The sequence below is a fragment of the Canis aureus genome, chromosome 37 (assembly GCF_053574225.1).
Source record: "Canis aureus isolate CA01 chromosome 37, VMU_Caureus_v.1.0, whole genome shotgun sequence".
Taxonomy (NCBI): domain Eukaryota; kingdom Metazoa; phylum Chordata; class Mammalia; order Carnivora; family Canidae; genus Canis; species Canis aureus.
Window position 1 is genome coordinate 12,412,431 of NC_135647.1, and position 16,181 is coordinate 12,428,611.

The following is a 16,181-nucleotide window of genomic DNA, read 5'->3' on the forward strand; positions in this document are numbered from 1 at the left end:
AGTTCTGTAGTTTATGTCAGTTTTATGAATTAACATTTTATTTGCTACAATTACAAATTTAGAAATCTAGATCCTTCTTAAGTTTTTAAGCTTAATTTAAGAATCTTATTGGGGTGCCTGGGTGGCTCTGTTGGTTAAGCGTCTGACTCTTGATCTCGGCTCCTGTCTCAATCTCAGGGGTCATGAGTTCAGGCCCCATACTGGGCTTCATGCTGGGCATGGAGCCCACTTAAAAAAAAAAAATCCCAACAAAAAGAATCTTACTATTCTAGTTATCATTCTAGCATGTTTTGACAATCATTTAAAAATGGACTTTGAGTTATGCTTCTTCCATATATCAGAAGCTCAGTGAGTTGAACCGCGTTGTGTATTTTAAACTACATTTATTAACTTAACATATTACATTTAAGTACTTAAATTATTTTTTTAAAGATTTTATTTATTTATTCATGATAGACACAGAGAGATAGAGAGAGAGAGAGAGAGAGAGGCAGAGACACAGGCAGAGGGAGAAGCAGGCTCCATGCCGGGAGCCTGACGTGGGACTCCATCCCGGGACTCCAGGATCGTGCCCTGGGCCAAAGGCAGGCACTAAACCGTTGAGCCACCCAGGGATCCCCTAAGTACTTAAATTATTTAATTGACAAAATGCTTGAAACGTTTAAGTAACTCTTTTTTTTTTTTTTTTAAGATTTTATTTGTTCATCAGAGACACAGAGAGAGAGGCAGAGAGAGAAGCAGGCTCCATGTAGGGAGCCTGATGTAGGACTTGATCCCAGGACTCCAGGATCACACCATGGGCCAAAGGCAGGCACCAAACTGCTGAGCCACCCAGGTGTCCCTATTTAAGTAATTCTTATAAATCTACTAAATGTGTAAATATGGTGGGCCTTACATGTTCCAATATTGTAGGAACAGTAAGATTTCAACTTAAAATCATAAACCTAAATCAATTACTCAGGTGTGCATTCTAAATTGCAGTTAGGAAGCTGAACTTTTATTCTAATTGGCCATATTATTTTAAACTTTGCAAAATTTTAGAGTACTGCTATACATTGAATGTCTGTGTCCACTCCCCACAAATTCATATATTGACCCCTAGACCCCAGTGTGATGATATGTAGAAATGGAGTCTTTGGGAGGTTGTTAGATCATGGAGGTGGAACCCTCATGAATGGGATTAGTGTTCATATAAAAGAGGCCCCAGAAAACTCCCTCACCCCTTCTTCCACCGTGTGATGACTCAGCCAGAGGTCAGCCATCGATGAACTAGGAAGCAGGTTCACCAGATGTCTATCAATGCCTTGATCTTGGACTTCTCAGCTTCCAGAACTGTAAGAAATAGTCTGTGGCATTCTGTTATAGCAGCCCACACAAAATAAGACAAACACCAAATATTTATAGTGTATCCCTTACCCAAAAATATTAGTAGCTTCTATGCTAAATTCTAAATCTTCCTGGGATTGCACAGGGTTGACCCACCAAGGGAAACAGTTGTGCACTTCAAGCAATATTGGGAAACTGCTCTCAGTGCTGGAACACTGAATACATTCTTGTTCTGACCTGATGGAACACATGGAGGCCTATTTCCAGTCCATGATGGGGACACTGCCATGGTGAGCAATCGATTGTATTTTGTATTTCTTTGGCTCTTAAGGTAATAGGACAGTCTTTTCTATCTAATTCCAGAGGACCTTTGAACTGAGAGTAAACTAGTGTTCTTTTCCACAAAATGTTTCTCTTAGGGCCATGCAACTCATATAAGTATTCAAACAATGCCTGCCTTCTTTCTGTGTATTTCTTGGCTTTGCTTTGTTATTTGACTGATAACTGTCTGATAATTCAGTCCCAGCTTCTACTCTATTGACACATCCTGATTAAAAGTGGAATATTTTCATGCATATAAGAGCATGTCCCTAATCTAGTGCCTGGCACCCTGTAGATGCTCAGTCAATGGTGGTTATTATTTGAGATTTATGACCAGGATCCCCAATCGTAGGACCCAGTGGTGACTTAAGGTCTCCAATAAACACTGAAAACCAGATAAGGTGTATATTAAAAGAAGAACAGATAGCTACTAAATGGTAGGACAAGAGAAAGGAAATGGATAAGGTGGAGAAAATTGGCAGAGAATAACCTACGGCCGGCTAGAGATATTTATATTTAGTAAAATATTTTCAGCTTCAGCTTACACACACAAAAAACCAGTGAAGCATCCAGTTGAATACACGAATGTGTCACTGCAGGGAGATGGTGATTCACACAGATTTTCTTCATAAAGAAATAGAGCCCTCGCCTATTTAAAAGCAGTTCCATTTAATGCAACACTGAATTGAACAGGGCTCCTTTTCAAGGGGCTACTATGAAAGGCAAGATTATTATCTTCAGCATTTAGGTGGCGTGCTGACTAGGGCCATAACACCGGGCACTTAGATGCTCCCATTATCAACGTACGGTATGGTCTTTGGAAGTTTAAAAATAGCTTTCACAACCTTTTATGGCTTCCCTTGCACGGGCATTGGCTGTGTGCTCTGGAGAAGGCAGGGCACCCTGCAGGGAAGGACACAGCGTTGGAACCTTGCTAGCATGTTGACTTTGGGGGGCCCAGGCTGCAGCACCACCCTGGATGTATGACTCTGTCACAACAATGTCCTTTGAGACCACAGATAAACCTAGAGTGTAGAGGAAAGCAGTGTCCTGGGAATATGATTTTTGTCTCAATCATGACATTTGGGCAAATCATTGATCCTCTCCACTTAAGGACATTGTGAGATTCAGGATTCTCTTTATTTTTAAATCTCAGTTCACTGTAATGAATACAGATTGAGTACCTATTATGTCTGAGGCTTCACACTAGGGGTTAGGAATATAAAAGAGGAATAGGACTTTCTGGAGGTAGAAGGGAGACGTGATTCCTTAATTCTTTCTGTCCAATGGAGGTGTCCAGTGCAAATTCTTACGGGATCCAGGCTTGTCTTGTGAGTAAGTGAACATGCCTCTTGGGACTCACAGTACATGGAAAGCCTATGCTCTGTTGTTCATGGGTTGGTGGGGGCGGGGAGCAGGAATGCGGGCTCATTGTTGCCAGGACTTCCTGTTTCTCAAAGGATTCAATATGTATATTTTTGAATCTGAATTTTTATGTATACTATCCCAATTTTTAAATGTTGGGAACTGTGTGGACTAACCCCAAATACATCTGCAAGAGGTCTGGCTTGAACCCACCAGTCATGTCACTTCTCAGCGTAGAGAATGACAGAAGGATAGGAAACTTTGCTTTTGTCCTTTAGTTTTTAGCCATTTGTCCAAGATCTAGAGAGGGTCCTCCATGGACAGCCATGAGCAAAAGGAGATAGAGCCCCGAGCAAGAGAAAGGTAGATCACACTGAGTTTATAGAGGCAGGAGCACAGGCGCTGAGATAGAGAGCTGGGCAGTCATTGTGATTCCATGGAGCCACCAGAGCTGCTGTGTTTTCCTCACAGGGCCTGGTGTCTTTAGCCATCTAGACCATATGAGTTGTCTTGTACGATAACCACCAGGCACGTTTGGGTACTTAAACTTAAAATAATTAGATGAAATGAGGTCATTAAATGAAATGAAAAATTCAGCTCCTTGCTCACACTTGCCAAGTTAAGTGCACAGTGGCCACAGGTGGCACGTGGCCCCGTATTGCAGAATACAGAGAACATTTCCATCATTGCAGAAACTTCTATTGGACAGCACTGATCTGTGGTTTGCCACGAGTTTCTTTTCTCCATGGATCCTTAACTGAGATAACCATAACCTGACCTTGCCTCTTTTCCTAGTACAGTGACTTAAAGGTCCCCTCGAGCTTCATGATCTATGAAGAGGATAGATGTCTCTCTTATAAGTTATTCAGTCTGAGACTGGTCCTCCCCCATTCACCTCCTCGGGTGTTTGTTTTAAAACATTTTAAATTCTGGTAAGATGCAAAGAACATAAAATTTACCATCTCCATGATTTCTTTCTTTCTTTTTTTTATCTCAATAATTTCTAAGTGTACAATTCAGTGACATTAAATTCACGTTGTTGGGTGACCATCACCTCCATCTGTCCCCAGAACTTTTTTCATCTTTCCAAGCTGTAACTCTACCCATTAAACACTAATTCCCCATCCTCCCTCTCCCCAGCCCCTGGAACCCACCATTCTACTTTCTGTCTCTATACATTTGTTCTAGGTGTCTCCTATAAGTGGCATCATACAATATTTGTCCTTTGGTGACTTATTCACCTAGCATCGTGTTTTCAAGGTTCATCCATCTGTAGTTTATGTCAGAATTCCTTCCTTTTTAAGGCAGAATGATGTTCCATTGTATGGATAGACAGTATTTTGTTCATCCATTTGTCCACTGATGGATACTTGAGTTGGTTCCACATGTTGGCTATTGTGAATAATGCTGCAATGAATGTGGGAGTACAGATATTTTTTAAGACCCTGCTTTCAATTTCTTTGAGTATATACCCAGAAGTGGCATTGCTAGATCATATGGTAACTCTATGTTTAATTTTTTGAGGAACTTCCATACCAACTTCCACAACAGCTGCACCATTGTACATTCCCTACCTACAATGCGCAAGGGTTCCAATTTCTCCACCTCCTCACCAACACTTGTTACTTTCTGTTTTGATTCTAGTCATCCTGGTGGGTGTGAGTGGTGAGGTGGTATCTCATTGTGGTTTTGATTTTGTATTTCCCTTATTATTAGTGACGTCGAGCATGTTTTCATGTGCTTATTGGCCAAGATGTTTTTGTGAAACACCAGTGCTTCAAAGGAGGAAAGAAGCCATCTTCAAAAATTCACATGATCAGTTTTGATGTCAGTGTTTTGTTTTTTTTCTTTTTTTTTATTAATAGTTTATTTTTAAAAAAAGATTTTATTTATTTAAGAGAGAGAAAAAGAGTGAGGGAAGGGGTAGAAGGAGAGGGAGAAGCAGACTCCCTGCAGAGAGGCAAGTCAGATGGAAGCGCTGGGCACCGGGCCTGTGGACTTTAGGAGCACCGTGGAGGATGCACCTCTGGGTTCTCAGAGTTGTATTACGTTAGATTAGGCCCTGGTCCTCCATAAAATCTCCCATGTTCTAGCCCATTATGAACAGACACAGGGAGGAATTAAGGGAAGGGTTTGTGTCTATGCTCGAGGTGAGCATGAGGCTCAGGCAACAGCAGCTGCCTGCAGAGTCGGGTTTCAGGGCAGCAAGAAGGGTGGAGTAGTGGCCTACGGCACTGCTCAGGCCAGATGGCAGTTGAGGTGGCAAGTGATAAGCAGGACAGATTTGTGGAACATGTGGGCAGTCCCTGGGGATTCCCAAAGACCTGTGGGGAGGGGAACTTGGTAGAAGGCTCGCTTTCCTGCAGTCAAGCGCTGTGAGGCTCATCTGCAATGGTAGTAGGGCCTTGGTTTGTCATTACAGGCTGCTCAGTTCTGAGACAAGTGGGTTCTGTGTCCCTTACGCAGTCAACCCTTAGGGTTGCGTACTCCGTGGTACTCTTCACACGTGCTCTTCCCCTCTGCTAGTTCTAGTTTTTGTGGCTTGAACACTCTAGTGGTTCACCAAACATCGTCCCCAAGGGTGGGGGTGGCAGACACTTAGTTGGCCTTGGAGCTGACCCATGAACCTTTCAGGGTGTGTGGTAGCACATTCTTTGAGGTCTTGTGAGAGAGAGCACCGGGAGGGAGCACACAGGCACAGGCAAGGCTAGGAAAAAAAAAAAAAAAAAAGCAGTGAAAGGTTATAGAGAGCACTTTCACTCATCTGTTGGCATTAAAAATGCTTTGGTAAAGGTTGAATTCATCTGCAAATCTTCATTTTGGTCTGAGCCCTGGCTTTCTCAACTCTAAGTGAAAAGTGTTAAATCAGCTGGTTTCAACGCGTCCTCCTCTATGTTCTGGGATTCTGGATGGTTCCCGGGGGGGTTCTCACAGGATGAAGAAGCTGAGTGAGCCTTGAGGCAGAGGAACTTCTCTCTGCTGACTTTCACGAGCGATTTCATTTTCACAAGGGGTTCCACAGCTAGGAAAGGTTTGGAAACCTGACACCAGATGCCCTGTAGGCTCCTAACTGGACTTCCCTGCTTCCAGGGTCCCATGGATTGATTAATCTGTATGTTTTATAAGTGTTGTAATTATTATGTGTAGGACAGTTTACTTTGTATTCGTTCTCTCTCTATGAATTGATTCGCTATCACTCTATGAATTAATTTGTAAGATGATATTTAAAAACCTTAAGCAAATATTTAAAAATGAACCACAGTTTGGCTTTCCCTTTCCGGTATTCATTTTTCTTCTTCTCTGTGTTGTGGGGGGGTGGACTCAAGACCACCCCAGTATTGACAGTTTTCTAGGAGGACTCAGGACTCAACATATGGCCATACTCATGACTATGATTTTTCTTTTCTTTTCTTTTCTTTTCTTTTCTTTTCTTTTCTTTTCTTTTCTTTTCTCTTCTCTTCTCTTCTCTTCTCTTCTCTTCTCTTCTCTTCTCTTCTTTCTTTCTCTCTTCTCTTCTTTTCTTTCTTTCTTTCTTTCTTTCTTTCTTTCTTTCTTTCTTCTTTTTTTCAGATATTTTTATTTATTTGAGAGAGAGAGAGATTAAGAGTGAGAGCATGATTTGGGGGGCAGGGAGGGAGAGGAGCCTGATGTGGGACTGACCCCAGGACCTCAGAATCGTGACCTGAGCCAAAGGCAGACACTTAGCCAACTGAGCCACCAGGTGCCTGTGGCTATGATTTCTTACAGTAAAAATGATGGAAAATAAGCTCAGCTAAAAGTAAAGGTGCTTGGAAACCAGCCACAAGCTTCCAAGGGTTCTCCCCTGGTGGAGTCACATAGAATATGCTTAGGTCCTCCAGCAAGAGTTGTGACAAGACCTGTGAAATGGTGTCTACCATGGAAGCTCATAGAGACTCAGTGTCCAGGGTTTTTATTGGGAGCTGGTCACAGGCCCTTTTTGAATGGTATGTTTCAAAATTCCAGACTTGCAGAAGGAAACCAGAAGCCACATTATTCAGGCATAATGAGTGATTTGTATCAGGGGACGGTGGGAAATCTCCAGAAATTCAAGTTCCCAAATTCTCACCAAGGGTTGACCTTGCAAGTGGGCTTTTCTAAAGATAGCAGTCAAGTTTGCTTTGCTAACTCTTTTCTGCACACCCTTGTTCTCCTTTTCTTCCTTGTCTCCTTTTTGTTCTTCCCCTTTTAATTTTTTAAATAATTTATTTATTTATTTAAGAGAGAGACAGTGGGAGAGAGAGTGGGGGGAGGAGGAGAGGAGAAGGAGAGAGATTCTCAAGCAGACTCCATGCTGAGTGCAGAGCCCAATGTGGGACTCCATCCTGAGATGATGACCTGAGCTGAAATCAAGAGTCTAATGCTTAACTGACTGAACCACCCAGACATTCCCTTCTTCCTCTTTTAAATAATATATTGGAAACCTTAAACAAAATGGAAGTAGCCCAGGCTTCTTCCCATGTCTGAGAAGCCCTGCCATCCTGGGTGCATACAATTCTACTTTTTCTAGGGTAGCATGGCTATGGGGAGGGATGTAGCAGCAAGGTTTTGTAGGAGCCTGTGCTGAGGTTCAGGTGTGAGGTGATGGGGTCATACCAAGGGGATGGTGAGGGAACGGGAGGGAACAATTTTGAGAACCACTACCAGAGAAGATGGGTGGAAGTATCTTGGAGAATTATTTTTGGCTGGCCTTTCCCATAATTCAGTGTGCTTTGGGCTGTCTTCTTTGGCCTTTGGTTCAGTGTCCATAAAGGTCAGTTCCTCCTCCTTCCTCAAATAATAACACCTACAATAGAATCTTCAACTCAAACAGATATTACTTTTCCATTATATTTTATTATTTATGTCACAGTTTAATCTCTTCTGCCAATTTCTATGCACTTGAGAATTGGGAATTATTGTCTTACTTTTTAAAAAAGATTTTATTTATGTATTTGACAGAGAGAGAGAGAGCACAAAAGGGGGAAGGGGGGTGGGGGGGAGAGAAGGAGGTGGGACTCAATCGCAGGAACCTGAGATCATGACCTGAGCCGAAGGCAGATGTTTAACCAACTGAGCCACCCACGTGCCCTGGAAAAATGTAATTTTAATACAACATTCTTATATGGAAGCTGACATAAAGGGACAGTGGTGGAAAAGTATTACTTTCTTTCTATTTCTTATACATTTTTTGGATCAGTTGAATTTTTTCTGACCAGAAATTATACATACGTATGTATTGTAGAGCTCAGACTAAAGCCAATTCCAGGTAGGCAAAGCAGAGAAACTTCAATGAAAAGAGAATGAGGTCTTTGTTTTGAATTGGTTAAGAGATTATCCTGAACTGTTAAGATGTTGGAAAAGCCCAGTGTACACCCATCAGTGGGTCTTACTGGTTAGATAATATTCTTCGACATGACAGTCCCTAGACAAGGTAGGTTGAGAACTGTTTATCTGTTTACATTTAATTTTAACTTTTTAAAAGATTTTATTTATTTATTCATGAGAGACACACAGAGAGAGAGGCAGAGACACAGGCAGAGGGAGAAGCAGGCTCCCTGCAAGGAGCCCAACGCAGGACTCGATCCCAGGACCCTGGGATCACGCCGGGATTCACGGCGGAAGGCAGACACTCAACCCCTGAGCCACACAGGTGTCCCTATCTGTTTTTATTTTTAATTGAAGTATAGTTGATATATATGTATACATATATATTTATATTGTTATATATTATATATAGTTGATATATATTTTTATATAATATTTTAGGTGTACAACATAGTGATTTGACATATTATACTTATATATTATATATAATATAATGAAATGCTCACCACAAAATGCTCACAGTTACCCTCTGTCACTGTACAAACTTATTAAAACATTACTGACTACATCCCTGTGCTGTACTTTCATAGTTGAGAACTGATTTTGTTTGCAGAAGCTTGTTTTGGTGGCTGGTTGAAGGAGGTGCTTTTCCTAAGAGGCACACTGAGGAACAGGAAAGGGGAAATAAGAGAGGGAAACAGCATTAAAAATCTAAATCAAAGAGCCCTGTTTAACAAATTATTCAGAAATTAAGAGCCTAGGGACGCCTGGGTGGCTCAGCAGTTGAGCGTCTGCCTTTGGCTCAGGGCGTGATCCTGGATAGAGTCTTGCATCGGCTCCCCACAGGGAGCCTGCTTCTCCCTCTGCCTATGTCCCTGCCTCTCTCTGTGTGTCTCTCAGAAATAAATAAATAAATAAATAAATAAATAAATAAATAAATAAATAAATAAATATTTTAAAAAATCAAATCAGGAGCTTAAAAACAAAAGGGTATTTTACATTTATCTTATGGGGTTGATCAGTACACTTACTCCCAATTATTTTTGAGCTTGTGATCCCCTGACTTTCATGGTATTTGTTTTTAACATCTTCTCCTTACTCACATTCAATAAGGTAAAATTTCTTTGAGAAATTGATTTTAAGGTTTTGAGAAACTGATCAATGCTCTTTCAGATCAGGGGTTCTTAACATAAAAAAATTACATATTATGGACCCTTTTCAAGTGGATGAAAGATTTGTACCCCTTCTCACAGTAATGTCTTCAAGTGCACAAAATAAAATACACTGAATTGCAGAGGAAGCCAATTATATTAAAGTACATTTATAAAAATATTTTGAAAGACCAAATTTACCATATAGTAATATATGTGCTTCTCTATGAGTGCATCAAACATCAAGATCTAGTAGTGGGGAGGTGGTAGGGGGAGGGGTGAAATTGGTGGATTAAGTTTATTAGTTAAATTTATTAAGTTTATTAATCCACACCACCTTTTTTAGTAATCTCTACATCCAACGTGGGGCTTGAACTCATGACCAGATCAAGAGTCGCATGCTCTTCTGACTGAGCCAACCAGGTACCCCAGGTGATAGAGTTAAGGTGTGCACTTGTTGTGATGAGTGCCAGGTGATCTATGGAAGTGTTGAATCACTATGTCATACATCTGAAGCTAATACTAACACTGTATGTTACCTAACTGGAATTATAATAAAAAACTTAAAAAAAAAAACCTAGTGGCAGATCTAATACCATATTTTCAAAATAGTAATGTGTATAGATGGTATTTTGTGATATCCAAAACAATGGCATGTGATATATGATTTTCATTGGTAGCAAAGTCATAGTTACTGCTCATTCTCCTATAGTCTATTGCTTACATTCAGAATAGAGGATAAATGCTAACATACATCGTATCCAGTGTGGGATGCTCTGATCTGATGGAGGGGGGACCGCCAGATATGGGGTGCTTCAGCTGGGTGAAGGTTGATGGTGTGGGTGGTGAAAGCATTCATCCATGGGATGCCTGGATGGTTCAGGGGTTAAGGGTCTGCCTTCGGCCCAGGGCATGATCCTGGGGTTCTACGATCGAATTCCGCATCGGGCTCCCCATAGGGAGCCTGTTTCTCCCTCTGCCTGTGTCTCTGCCCCTCTCTCTGTGTCTCTCATGAATAAATAAATAAAATCTTAAAAAAAAAAAAAAAAAAAAGAAAGAATTCAGCAAGGGCAGAACAAAAGAGATAAAAATTTAAATTTATTGAATCCACTGCAGGGGAGCAGTGAGCAGGATAGCAAAGGACAGGCTGTCTGCCAAGACACAGTGGTGAGGGGCTAGAGTTATAGGGCAGAGTGAGGAGGTATGGACATATGGACTTTTCCCTTTTTTGGTATCTGGGCCTGGTTGTAAAGTAGTCCATTGGTTAGTTAGGGCTCGTGGCTGTTTAGATGTGGGTAATCGATAAGCCTAGCCTGTTTGCATTCAGCTCCATCGTCCCTATGGGTGCTTTTGCCTTGATCAAGTTTCTATTGCTCAAGCCTATTGTCTAAAAGTGCCTCTGTGTTCAATATTTATTTATTCTATGTATTTTTATTTATTTATTCATGAGAGACACAGAGAGAGGCAGAGACATAGGCAAAGGGAGAAGCAGGCTCCCTGCAGGGAGCCCAAAGTGGGACTTGAAACCAGGACCCCGGGATCATGCCCTGAGCCGAAGGCAATGCTCAACCACTGAGCTACCCAGGCACCCCTATTCTATGTGTTTTTAAAAGAAGACTTCTATTCCTCTTACTATGTGCTAGGTACTGTTCCAAACATGTTAGGAATACTAAATGGTATTTACAACTATTTATCAGTAAAACTGAATGAATATTTACAGATTAACTCAGTATTAGCATGTTTCTCAAGTGGTTGTGGGTACCTTTTTCAAGGGGGCTGTTGCTCTTTCTTTGCTCTTTTTTGGCCCTTTGGATTCAGCAAACAATCTCAATACTTGCTTTTTCACCAGTCTATATGTATCATTAGGAAATAACATTTCTTAATTCTTGAACAGCTTTTCACTATTTTCTTTGTATTTGTTCTGGTTGGGAGTTGTAACATTTCTATTTTTTATTTATATATTTTAAAAAAGATTTTATTTTTAAGTCATCTCTACACCCAACAGTGGGGCTCAAACTCACAATCCCAAGATCAAGAGTTGCATGCTCCACCGACTGAGCCTGTCAGGTGGTGTTCCCTTGCCCCCCCCCTTTTTAAAAAAATTTTTGGATTCTATTTTTTACTTTTTGGATTCTATGGCTTGTTGTCTATTGGTACTTTTGGAGAATTCTCCAACTACTGCCTCTGTTCTCATTCTTCTCCTTTCTGGGACTCCAATTGCGTCTCTCTTAGCTTTTGGATGGTTTAATCTTTTTATGGGACGTATATTCCCTGTGTCCTCTCCTATGCTTTCTTTCTTCTGTGTTTTTCATCCATTTTGTCTCTCAACTTGAGTCTAGGTGTTTTCTACTGATTTATTCTCCTGTTTCCTAGTCCTCTCTACAATCATAACCTCTTCATGGATTCTCAGCCTCTCCTTTTTTTTTTTTTTTTTTTTAGAGATTTTATTTATTTATTCGTGAAAGACACACAGAGAGAGGCAGAGACATAGGAAGAAGGAGAAGCAGGCTCCTCATGGGGAGCCCAATGTGGGACTTGATCCCAGGACCCTGGGATCATGACCTGAGCCAAAGGCAGGTGCTCAACCACTGAGCCACCCGAGCGCCCCATCAACCTCCTTTTTTAAACATTGCTAAGAAAAACAGCAAATGAAGTGTTGGCTCACCTTATTGAGTTTCCTTTTGCTCTGGAGCCTAGCACTTTTGGAGAGTTCCACAGCTTTCCAGTGTCTTCAAACGGGTGGTGGTGATAATGATGAGGATATGATAATGATGATTTGGATTTCTAATTGTTCAGAGCCAGAGCTGAGAACTTTGGAATTCAAAAAACACTTTCTCGTAAGTTCTCATTTTTGATCTTCACAAAAAAACCCCATGTGGCAGAAAGAGCATGGGTTGCTACTCCCACTTGATGGAAGAGTGTTGACTAGTTGAGGTGGGAAGTCTGGTGACTCTAGCGGAAGAATCTCGTCTGCCTACAGGCAGGGCTGATGCTAGAATGTATACTCTTGGTTCCAGTATAATCCGTTGACTCTAGAAGAAGAATCTCATCTGCCCACAGGCAGGACTGATGCTAGAATGCATACCTTTTAGTTCCAGTATAATCCATCATGTCATCCTACCTCTCCACATGCATTAGTTTGCTAGGGCTGCTGTAACAAAATACCTGATTGGTATTTGGCATAACAAAATACACAGCCTGGTTGGCTTCAAGAACGCAAAATTATTTCTCCCAATCCTGGAAATTAGGAGTCTCAGAGCAAGGTGCTGGCAGGTTGGTTTCTTCTGCAGGGTCTCCTTGGCTTGTAGATGGATGTCTTCTCCCCGTGTCTTCATTGTGGTCTTTCTTCGGATTCTGTGTCCTAATCTCCTCTTATAAGGACACCAGTCATACTAAAGGACTCATTTTAACTTAACATTGAATTTCGTAACAGACTTATGAAAGTGATTACCAGTTTTCTTAAAACTTATGTAAATTAAATATGCAGGAGCCATCTTTGTCTTAGCACAGACTTCTCAAAGTATGGCACCCGCTTCCCTAAACCTGCAGCTTTAGCATTAACATTAGCATCAGCATGTGCTCTTGTTAGAAGAGCAAATTCTCACTTCCCCACTCACACCCACTCAGTTAAAACACTGGGGTGGGTGCAGCAAAGCCCCTGGTGATACTGGTGATGGTGCTGTGGATTTCAATTAGAGCCCCAACATCCTCGCTGCTGAGGAAGGACAGCTCCAAGGCAGAGTTGGTTCAGCTGTAAATTCTGCTCATGCTATCTCCTAGTCCATTTCTAAAGGATGGCTCTCCTGAGACATCAGGTTATGATTGATGGCCGGATCTGTCAGATAGCAGCATTTAAATCAATGCTCATCTGTCTTGTGGTATCATTCAGCATTCAAATATCACGTATTCATTTGAGGATTTATAAAGGAGGTAATTTTTAGTAGAAAGCCTTAGTAGAGGAGTGAGATTCTTCACTGATCTGGGCTTCAGTTTTATTATCTCCAAAATGAGAAATCTGGATTCTTTTTCTAGTCCCGACAGTGTGCATCCAGATGAATGACTCAAAACAACTAATATCCCCATGGTGACAAGTGTTAAGATTTTTCTGGGATTCCTTGAATGATCAGACTAAACACCCCAAACCGCATCAGGTGAAGTGCTTCAGGTTAGAAGTTTCTAGAAATTCTCCAGCTGGGACCCTGTAATTGAGACCGGCCAAATTCAGATGAGAGAAAAACAGAAGTTTATTAATGTGTGCATGTTGCATGTACACACGGGAGCAGCTGGAGATGCATAACCCAAAGGGGTGATTAGAACGTGGCTTTCTGTACCATCTTGGGATAAAATAAAGACGGTGGTTTTGGGCTTCTTGGTGAGAGAGTCAAATTATGGGAAGGTGCCCCGGAAAACATATGGTAAACAAAGGTTGTCTAGTAAGGTCTGTTGTGAGGATTTATTTATTTTACCTTATTTATTTTTTAAAGTAAGCTCTCTGCCCAAAGTGGAGCTCAGAACCCTGAGATCAAGAGTCACATGCTCCACCAACTTAGCCGGGTTGGGAAGATTTAACTCCTTGCCTTCCTTCACCTCTGATTAAGAGTTTTCAAACCCTTCCTTTTCTTTATAAATGTAAATATCCTCTACAAAGGGAAACCCATGTGCTGGTTTCAGAGCTTTTCCTGAGCTGTTAGTTCTCAAAAACCTTTAACTCAAAGTAATCCAGGGCACCTGGGTGGCTCTGATGGTTAAGCATCTGCCTTTGGCTCAGGTCCTGATCTCAGGGTCCTGGGATCAGAGCTCCATGTTAGGCTCCTTGCTCAGCAGGGAGTCTGCTTCTCCCTCAACCCCCTCTCCCCACTTGTGTTCTTTCTCTCTCAAATAAATAAAAATCTTCAGGAAAAGTAATCCATATGCCAAAGAGATAGATGTTTTGGCATGTTGTGGGGTGGCATATTCTGGTAGCCCCTCAGGCATATGCCATCATAGCTGTTTCCCCAGCCCTGATGGAGCACATGCAATCAGGTCTGAATAACTATGGGAGGATTTAGGTTAGAATCACCACATTGCCCCAGAGATCCCAAACTTCCTCAAACCTAGGGAAGCAGCCTCACTTTTAGGGACTTGATGCTGAGCTATTCCAGGGGCACCGGGGCTCAGGGCTGCTACTTCCCCACAATCATTATCTTGTGTCATGTTCTCGAGCAACACTTTTCTTTCCCATATGAGGTCCAGTGACCAACTCCTCACACCCTCACAAAGTAGGCGAGGAAGGTTTTATTATGGCCATTTTACTGCATCTTGGAAGCCTTGGGAAAGTGATGTGTTTGTCCCAACCCATAAGCTGGCCAGCCACCCCCCTGGTTAATGCCAAGGCACTTATTGCTACCAGCCACATTTTTGGGGACTGGGAAGAAGTAGAAAAAAAATACACGCAAGAACCAGACTCCTGAAAAATGAAGCATGCCCCTGAGTTTCTGTTCTGAGCGGCCAAAGAGCCCTGGGTAGCTTCTCTTTCCTAATGTAATCAAATTGAATTTCGAACACGATGGGTTGATTAGTGTTGGGTCAGGATGGAGTGGGTGAGCCAGCAGAACAAGACCTGTTTGGTTCCTGTATTAATTCTTCCTCGTGGCTGTGGAAAATCCGACTGACCAGGTTTCCGGGGAAATTTAGAAGGCAACCAGTTATTCTTATGGAAGGGGAATTGTGGCTTGGCCTATGTGGAAGGAAATCAATAGGAAGCTGAAGATTGTTGTGGGTGAAGCTGGCTCTGCACGTGAGATCTATATCGGCAAGACATTGGCAACCTTCACGCCTGCGTACCGGGTAGCGATGTATTTGCACGCTGTCGTGATGTACTAGTATTACAGTTAATTATTTGAAAATGACCATAACTACTATTAACATGTGACAGTGCCTCATTAGAGTGTGTAATTGTGTCTGTCAGTAATGATATTATTACGTGTCTTTTCACAGAATATGGGACATTAATTCTAGTCTCTTAGACTTCTCACTACTGATTTTCCAGGTACCATCCTAAAGTCCAAGCAGTCAGTTCAACTCTTCTCTTACGTCTGTGTGGATGTACTTAAATTCTTTTAGGAAGATTCAAGAAGTCTGTAGCCATTCTTTGGCAATTTGCTAAACTGTTTATACAACGGACTCCCAAAAGCTTCTGCTCAGGTCAGGACTAAATTCTTTCTGACATACTTACAGCTCTCTCTTTTCTTTCTCCCAGAGCACACCTATCCCCAGATGAGAAGCTTACCCTGGTGGCATCTGGTTCCAGGTTTCTTCCAGAGGTGGGTCTCCCCTGAGAGAGCATTCAGCTGTATGCGGGGGGGATGGTTCTGATTTGTGCCTGTGACTATTGTCACAGTCACGGCGTCTGGGCACCTTGGGAATGCCCGATGCTGAGGCTGGGGCTGTGAACACCTCCCGACACAGTCCCATCCCCCAAAGAGTTGGTCTGCTCTCCTCCCCGACCGTGGTGCCAGTAGCGCCCCTATTGAGAAATGCTTCTCTATGCCTGAGCATATGGGACCTCGAGGCTTTTCAGTTGCCCATAGCAGTTTGGCCTTCTACCCAGAAGTGTTCTCGGCTTTGTGGGCACACTCAGGAGACGGGTTACCTCCTCTTGCTGGAAGGGTTCCTGCTCTTTGCCAGGCAAAGTTTGGGCTCTGGTCTCAGGTT

At 42.1% G+C, this 16,181-nt stretch overlaps 1 long non-coding RNA gene across 2 annotated transcripts; it reads right to left on the reverse strand.

Moving 5' to 3' along the window:
* Positions 1-526: 526 nt before the first annotated feature.
* On the reverse strand, positions 527-16,139 carry LOC144306409 (uncharacterized). Of its 2 annotated transcripts, none has more exons than XR_013373520.1 (3): positions 15,757-16,139; positions 12,154-13,687; positions 527-5,719 (listed from the first exon to the last, which is right to left on the reverse strand). It is a non-coding gene; the product is annotated as an uncharacterized LOC144306409 (long non-coding RNA). The 2 variants fall into 2 exon arrangements; XR_013373519.1 differs by lacking the exon at positions 527-5,719 and adding an exon at positions 8,800-9,000.
* Positions 16,140-16,181: the final 42 nt, after the last annotated feature.